Genomic DNA, 8711 nt, shown 5'->3' on the forward strand with positions numbered 1-8711 from the left:
AATATCATCCATTTCATTGTGGACTTCTGGTGGGACATAGAATTTAATAAAAATAATTAGATTCTCACTTCTACAAAGAAACTTCATTTAAATAGCAACAAGTATGAATTCAAATATAAATATAGGACCAAAGTCAACTTGTTAAATTTTAGTGTGACAGCCTTCAGTGTAATTTCTTCAACAAATAATGGCAGGAAAAAAAGATAAGAGGGGCCAAAAATTTTACTGATTAAATGAGACTTAAAGATACAGTAGTCAAGTACAATGTATGGATCCTAAGAGGATCCTAAACCCAAACTAACTGGAAAAAAACCACAAGACAATGAGGAAAATTATAGTGCTGAATCACTATTTGATAATATTAAAGTATTTTAAATTTTATTTTAGTAATGATAATGGTATAATGGTCTTTAAGTCTTTATCTAAAAAAGGTGTGTGTTTGTATCTACTGAAGTCTTTACAGAAAAAATATGATGTTGAGGGTTTGCTTTAAGATCTTTTAGTGAGAGGAAAGATAAATGGGGTATAAATGAAACAAGATCAGCCATATATTGACAAATGTTGAAACTGTGTGATGAATACATACATGAGGGTTAATTATACTATATCCTCTACTTCTGTATGTTTGTAAAGTGTAAAATATTTTGCTATCACAAGAGAGCAGTAACAATTCATGTAAGTCTAAATGATTCAATATTAGAAAGTCTTTTTTTCTTTTAAATTATTGAATGCCATGTTAATTCTCTCACATATCTGGAATATTTGACATGAGACTATTTATAGAGCATGCATTAAAATTTCTGCCTCTAAGTGCCTTTATAATTCATAAAGTTCAAAAGAACATTTCTGATCATGTTGGCCCAGTGCAGATGGAAATAAACATTGAAAACTGGAGTCATGATTGAGAGACCTTCAAAAGGTCTTAAAACAATTAGGCTCCCAAGCAAACAGAATTTAATTTAATTTTGCAACTATATATTGGAGAATCAAAATATGAAAGGGGATTTTAGAAAAGGTTCACTCTGAGAACATCTGAACTCTGAAATGTCATCAGCAATAATTGTTTATCTCATTAAAGTATTTGTCCTAGCCTTCCTTTAGATAGCTGCTTCCACTGAGCACTTACAATAAATAACCCAAATTTGACAAGCTCTATTAGAATACCTGTAATTATGTTCTGAGCGGGAGTCCTCAAAGAAAGATTGGATAACATTTTCGTTGTGTCTTGTTTTATGCCTAATTGAACTATAACATTCAGAAACAAAAAAGTGCACATAAGTATACAATTGATGAATGTTTACAAGCTGAACATACATATGTAACCAGCAGTCAGATCAAGAAACAGACATTCCTCCTTTGTGGCCCCTTCCAGTCACCACCTCTCCCGAGGGAAACCACTATTCGGACTTCTAGATCAGTTCTGCCTGTTTTCTGTGCTTTATGTAAATGGCACCATATTGTCTGTAAGTACTCTCCAGTGTCTAGCCTGCTTCACTCATTATTTTTTATCTATTTTAATTGATTTTATTGGGGTTACATTGGTTAATAAAATTATATAGGTTTAATACATCACCACTTCAAGTCTAGTCTCCTCCCATCACCATTTATCCTCCCTTTATCCTCTTCTATCTGCCCCCAATCCCTTTTCCCTCTGGTATTGTCTGTGTCTATGAGGGTTTTTTTTTATTCTGTTTTTGTTTGTTTTTTGCTTAATCCCTTCACATATTTCACCCAGCCCCCCCATCCCCCCACCCCCAGTCCCCTCCTCTCTGGCAGCTGTCAGTCTATTCTCTGTATCTATGAGTCTGTTTCTATTTTGCTTATTTATTTTGCTCATTAGATTCCTCATACAAGTGAAATCATATGGTATTTGTTTTTCTTTGACTGTCTTATTTAACTTAGCATAATGCCCTCTAGGTCTATACATACTGTCACAAAAGGTAAGATTTCCTTCTCTTTTACAGCTGAATAGCATTCCATTGTGTGCATGTACCACAGCTCTTTTATCCACTCATCTGCTTGGACACTTGGGCTGCTTCCAAATCTTGGCTATTTTAAATAGCACTTCAAAGAAAATAGGGGTGCATATATTCTTTCAAATTAGTATATCAAGTGTCTTCAGGTATATTCCCAGAAGTGGAATTGCTGGATCATAAGGCAGTTCCATTTTTAATTTTCTGAGGAAACTCCATACTATTTTCCACAATGGCTGCACCAGATTGCATTCCCACCAACCAGTGCATGAGGCTACCATATTTAAAATTTCAACCTTCCTTCTCCCCAGATATTCATACTTCCTGATCCTGCCTGATGTTTTTCCGTAATTTGTGTAACTATCTAACATACTATGCATTTTACCTATCCAATACCCAATAAGGAAGGAGCCAAAATACTTTAAGCAACTTGGGAGTATGGGAAAGGGGAAGATTCATAATAGCCAGGAAAGACTTCACAGAGTAGGAGGATTTGAGTTGACTTTTAAAGAGTTGGGGGAGGGGAGGGTTTGAATAGTCAGTGAAGAGAAAAGAGAGCATTACATGTGTGTGGGGGCGGGGGGGCGGGGAAGAGACCAGCAATTTTTCAGATTTGAAATGTAGAAAAGACTTACCTGTTAATAAATAGGTCATTGTAGTATTTTGGGGGGCCACTCTTTGAAAATAAGGACTCTCTCACCACTGTTTTCTCAAAGTTTATCCCAGTATTTGGCACAGAATAGAAATTCAATAAGCCCGGCCCATGTGGCTCAGTAGTTGCGTGTAGACCTATGAACCAGGTCACAGGTTTGACTCCCAGTCAGGGCACATGCCCAGCTTACAGGCTTGATCTCCAATAGGGGGAGTGCAGGAAGCAACGGATCAATAATTCTCTCTCATCATTAATGTTTCTATCTCCCTCTCCCTCTCCCTCTCTAAAATCAATAAAAAATATATTTTTTTAAAAAAAGAAACTCAATAAATGATGGATTACTGGATGCATCAATGGATGGATTGGTGAATAGATGGGTGCATCAAAGGATTAATGAGTGGGTAGACTATAGAACCTCATGGATCCATCTACTTTCTATTTAAATGGCACTGGATTCTTATGCATTATAACCATAAAGATAATTCTTCACCCAGTGGATCAAAAGAGTATTTAGTTTTAACCCACATATGAAAGAACCTTTGTAAAAACACTATAAAAATACTTTTCATTATGGTAAAGCACACATAATATTGACACTTGAAACTCTATATCCACTAAATACTAATTACCTCACCTCCCTCCCCCAGCTCTTGATAACCCCGTTTCTACTTCCTATTTCTATGATTTTGACTATTTTAGATATTTTGTATGAGTGGAATCATACAGTGTTTGTTCTAAAAAGACTGTGAGAAAATTCAACCTCCCTTTATGCTACTTTGACAGGAATAGTCATTGGAAAACATTCTACCTTGGAAGCTAAAGTTCCCTGTTGTGCAATTTAAAACTAGATTGAGAAACAAGAGCTGATTATTAATTTCTTGGTCTGATCTCTATGTGTATTCAGTAAGGAAAATGATAATTATTCTCATATAAATGAGGCAAATCAAAATATTATATTTTAATTCTAAGACATTCATTTCTCCCCCACATTTTCATATTTCTGAAATAAAGATAAGCCTTATAATCAATAGTGTTTTTGCATTGTGTCATAGTTTAATTGGCAGCATTTTTAATTTTTTTATTTTTGAGAGAGAGGAAGAGAGATAGAAACATTGATGAGAGAGAAACATCAATCCACTGCTTCTTACATGTTCCTTCCTGGGGATCGAGCCTGCAACCCAGACATGTGCCTCGACTGGAAATCGAACCAGGGACCTCTTGGTGCAGGGGACGACATTCAACCAGCTGAGCCACACTGGCCGGGCATGAGGGCATTTTTTATTGGTGTACTTTATAAGCATTAGGGCCATAGAGGTATGAAATAAGGTAAATGATTAGCTCAAAATCTCACAACCAGTCCATGGTAGAACTAGGACTAAAAATAAAGTTTCCACCATTTTAAACTAGTCTTTTAATGTTTAGATAACATTCCCACTAAAAAATGAAGCTCGTCCCAAACTACTTTTATGTCAGATCTTGTGAATTTAAAGAAACTACCATTCTATTCCAGATATTTCCCATTTGACGTTAGAAGGGAAGAAATGATGAGTTTCAGAAGCATTCTCTTGTGACAAGTTTCTTGCCGCTGGGGCCTCACATAATGTTTCCATGTATAGCAAATAACAACACAGGAATGTCTTACACATTTCGTGGAACATCCTTATGCTAAAAAATAATTTATTGTTTATCTGAATTTCACATTTGCCTAGGCACCCTGTAATTAATCTGGCAACCTTAACCTCACCCAATCCTTAGAGGAAGGGAAATCAATCGTCTGGTTTTGACTTTCCACAAGATTCTCAGGTCAGGGAGGTGGGTAGGGAAGCGTGGGCTGCTCCAGTTAATCAAGAACCCTCTGGACAGTGTCAGACTCGGAATTTTGGGAGCTCCCTGGATTCAGCTCCTAATATTCATGTTGGAAATGTAGCAAATACTAACTTGGGCTGAATGCCAAATGGTCTAGTGCTAAAATATATATTGGATTGAAGCCAAATATCACCGACTTAGAATGAACTTCTAGAGCAAGTTGTTTTCTTAAAGAATCACAGCCTGATGGAATTAAATAACAAAATAAAAATATGGTTTATAAAGCTTATTTTGTTTAATGTCATAAATAATAAACTAATAATTTTGCAAAGACTATAAATATGGTTTATATGTAATCTCTATCATTCTGTCTTTCATCTTATTTAAAATTATACAAACATTTGTTGACTCAGAAAGGATAGTATGTTCTTCCTAAAGTTATCTAGAGGCATTCTTGCCTAATATCCTTATTAGCTGCTGATCTATTTTCTTATTGATTTAATTATTTGAAAGTTTTTAATCCTTAATTTTGTACACAAAATTAACAGCTTTTGGAATCATTCATTACATTAGCAATTTTCTCTTGTAGTAATAAATACATATATTCATATTTCAACTGACTGATAGAATTTTAATATATAAAACTCATAAGGAGTTTTTCATTTCACATTATGTCTACATGCTTACCTCTATTTGAAAATGAATATTCAGATGTTAACAATAAATTCAAAAGAATGCTAGTCTATTTTATTTAACTGATTTTTTTATTTTTAGTTATTTATTTTTTGTCCCCTTTTAAAAAATATTTATTGTTGAAAGTATTACATATGCCCCCTTTTCCCCACATTGACACCTTCTAGCCTGCCCCTCTCCCTCCCCCCCCCCCCCCCCCAAATCTCCCAGGCCTTCTACATCCTATTGACTGTGTCCATATATACATAAAAGTTCTTTGGTTGATCTCTTCCCACCCATCCATCCTCCCCTGCCTTCCCCTCTGAGATTTGAAAGTCTATTCCATGTTTACATGTATCTGGATTAACATGTGGGCCTGGATTAGCAGCATCACCTAAGAGGAATATGCTGGATTTTAGGCCAAACCTACACTTACAGAACCAGAATCTCAGGGTGGGATTGCATTTTAACAAGCCCTCCAATTTATTCAAATGCACATTGAAGTTTGAAAAACTCTGGCCCTGAAAAGAATCTCTTAGCCACTGGGTAGAAATGCAGGACTTCAGGGTCATCCCAAACCTAGGGAATGAATATCTGCATCTTAACAAGGTGCTCAAGTGACTTTTGTGCACATTGAAGTCTGAGACCAGATGTCCTAGAGATTCCTAAACTGAAGGGACAGAGACTTGGAGTGGTTCCTGTGCCCCAGACCAACAACTAGACCTGATTGAAGACTCTTTCCTGATGAATGAAATATGAGAATTATTTTGATCAACAGTGACAGCTGTCAATCTCATTCTACTCTTTCATTCTATCCACAGTGCCTCCTTTCAATCCCTAATTAACACAATTACCACAAAAACCTCCTACCTTCCATTAGCCTTTACCCCTGTTTTTGTTGCACAGCAATAACTAACTGACACAATGTCTCCTATGATAGCTTCAACAAAGTCATTATAAAGGCTTACCCCAAAGATGCATTGGGAAATAATCCTATATAATAAAAGCCTAATATGCTAAGGGTCCAGTTGTCCAGTCGTCCATTCAACCAACCAAAGTGTAATATGCTAAGGCCTCTCAACCACTCGCTATCACATGCACTGACCACCAGGGGACAGACGCTCCGACTGGTAGGTTAGCTTGTTGCTGGAGTCCAGCTGATCAGGATTGAGCCAAATGGGCCAAAAACGCCCTGGAGCCCTCCCGCAGTCCCTCCCCGGCTGGCCAACCTCCCATGTCCCTCCCCAGCCCCAACTGTCACCAGTGGGGTCCCTGGGCCTGGCCTGCACCCTCTCACAATCCGGGACCCCTCCGGGAATGTCAGAGAGCTGGTTTTGGCCCGATCCCGTAGGCCAGGCCGAGGGACCCCACTGGTGCACAATCGGGGCTGAGGAGGGAAGTGGGAGGCTGGCCAGCGGGGGAGGGACCACGAGAGGGCTCCAGGCCTTTAGAATACTATAAAGGTCTTCTAATTTGTTAAGAGGCTTCTTCTAAAGCAGGATTCCCAGACCTGGCTGTGTACTGAAATCACCTGACAGCTTAAACAATTCTGATAGCCAAGGAGCCATCCAGAAAATTAAATCTGATTCTCTGAGGATGCGATACAGGCTTTAACCTTTTTGTCAAAGCTGCCCAGGGGATGATTTCAGTATGCAGCCAAGATACAGAAACAATGATCTAACCTTTGGTTTGATTACCATATCTCCTACACCCAACATGGCCTATGCAGCTAAGCCTGATGCTCATGGTATTTCAAGTTCAAGCAAATAAAACACAAATATTTTTTAGTTTGAGAAGATCTCTTTATTGTCCCACAGAGGAGCCTTTTAATCAGGAGGCAAATGGGCTCTACCAAGATGATCACTCTGAAAAAACCCTATTAATTATGAAATCCACCTAAATGCTTCAGACATATCAAAGTTGGCACGTCAAAAGTTTTCCATAATTACTTACATCTTATTTGCTATGCTTCCTAATCTGATGACTTCCCCAAATGTGTTCAGTGGCATTCCCTATCTACCCCCTTATCTTATAAGTAGGGAATAAAAAGATTATTATTTTTTTTTGTGAGGGTCAGAGCCCTGTAGGCAGTTTGGTGTTAACTTTTAAGTTTAAACTCCACGTTAAATATTGGTTTTGATCTCTCAACACAGTTTTTTTTAAGAGAAAATATCCATTTTTAATGATTCTCCTGGTCATAAGGCTGTTGTTTTAAGTTTCACTCCAATCCCACCAGCAGCTGAGCAATTTCATTTCTACTCTGGAAGAGGAATTCTTGATTACAGCTCCACAATCCCAGATGAGCTTTGGAATTTGAAGTTTTTGGAGTGTAGAAAGGTAATGCAGTGAATATGGCACACTGTGTTGTATCTCCAGGGAAGCCTAAAGCAGCATCCTGGAATAAACACATTTAAATCTATGCAATGAAACATAAAAATTCATAGTAAGCAAGATAAACAGACATTCTAAACAGTCTCGTGTGAGTTCTGGTTTTGTCATTAAATTTGTGAGAAACTTTTCATTTTTGAAGCTTTTTCTATTTGGGAGCCCCAACTAGGAGACCTTGCAATAAAAAAGAGACAGATTCAAATTAGGAGGTGGGTTTTAGGGAAAGATGGAATGAGGAAAATAACAAAAAGCTTTTGAGCACCCAGAAATGGCATCTTGTATGTGGGCTTATTATTTCCAATGATGATTCACTCCCCAAGCAGCTTACAGCTGCCTCCCCTTTATTTCTCCCTTCTATTTACTTCATCTATATCAAGGCGCTAGTGGTAGGTGGTTCAGGATGTCCTGGCTCATCCTTGGACAGACTCATTGTTCTTGTAGATTTTTAGAAATCTTATGGCCTGTCTTCAGATCTTTTAATTTTGCATTCAAAATCATATGGGCCCAACCAGCCTGGCTCTATGGTTGAGTGTCAACCTATGAACCAGGAGGTCGAGGTTGGAGTCCAGGTCAGGGCACATGCCTGGGTTGTGGGCTCAGAGCATGCAGGAGGCAGCTGATCAATGATTCTCTCTCATCATTGATTTTTCTGTCTCTTTCTCCCTCTCCCTTCCTCTCTGAAATCAATAAAAATATATTTTTTAGGAAAAATCACCTGATCTTCTCTGCTCCTAGACTATTTTTCTTGGCAGAGGAGAGGGAGGAATCTCTTGGGTCTCCTTTGATTATTTAACTGACTTTTGCTCAAGGAACATTATAGATTAGTGAAAAGAAGATGGAAATTAGGAAACTATAACCCTCTTTCAGAAATATAGGCTGCTTTTCTTTTTCAGAATATTCCTGAAGATTTTTCTTTTGGCATTGTCTTTTAAAGATGAATCCAGCCCTGGCCAGCTGGCTCCATGGGTTAGAGTGTTACTTGCGTGCGCGCGCGCGCGCGTGCACACACACACACACACACACACACACACACACAGGATATGGGTTCAATTCAAGTCAAGGCACATACCAAGGTTGTGGGTTCAATTCCTGGTCTGAGCAAGTATGGGAGGCAACCTGTTGATGTTTCTCTCTCCCTTCCTCTCCTTCTAAAATCAATAAATCATATCCTGCATAAGGATTTTAAAAAAATTCTTTTTTTAGTGAAACCAGCCCTAGTC

This window comes from Myotis daubentonii, chromosome 8 (genome assembly GCF_963259705.1).
Source record: "Myotis daubentonii chromosome 8, mMyoDau2.1, whole genome shotgun sequence".
Taxonomy (NCBI): domain Eukaryota; kingdom Metazoa; phylum Chordata; class Mammalia; order Chiroptera; family Vespertilionidae; genus Myotis; species Myotis daubentonii.